Here is a 653-nt window from a genome sequence, read left to right as displayed (position 1 = left end):
GTAAAAAAGCAAAAGAAAGTGATCGTTCTCTCTTAGTTGAAATCTCTCTGCTTTCGCTCACCGCACCCATACCACTGGCTGAGGCAGCCACACACCAAGCTGATCTTTTTGATACTAATATGGTAAACCCTAAACCCTAAACCCTTAATACACTAAACCCTAAACCCTAAACCCTTAGAGCCGCACCCATACCACTGGCTGAAGCTGCTACACACCAAGCTGATCTTTTTGATACTAATATGGTAAACCCTAAACCCTAAACCCTTATAAACCCTAAACCCTTATATAGATATCCTAAACCCTAGACACTTAGAGCTGCACCCATACCACTGGCTGAAGCTGCTACACACCAAGCTGATCTTTTTGATACTAATATGGTAAACCCTAAACCCTAAACCCTAAACCCTAAACCCTAAACCCTTATAAATACACTAAACCCTTATAAATACCCTAAACCCTTAGAGCTGCACCCATACCTCTGGCTGAGGCAGCGACACACCAGGCGGACCTTTTTGATACTAATATGGTAAACCCTAAACCCTTATAAACCCTAAACCCTAAACCCTAAACCCTTATATAGATACCCTAAACCCTAAACCCTTAGAGCTGCACCCATACCCCTGGCTGAGGCAGCTACACACCAAGCGGACATC

The sequence above is a fragment of the Eimeria mitis genome, genomic scaffold (genome assembly GCF_000499745.2).
Source record: "Eimeria mitis Houghton genomic scaffold, Emh_scaff319, whole genome shotgun sequence".
Classification (NCBI taxonomy): Eukaryota; Apicomplexa; class Conoidasida; order Eucoccidiorida; family Eimeriidae; genus Eimeria; species Eimeria mitis.
Note: the sequence above shows the minus strand (reverse complement) of the source record.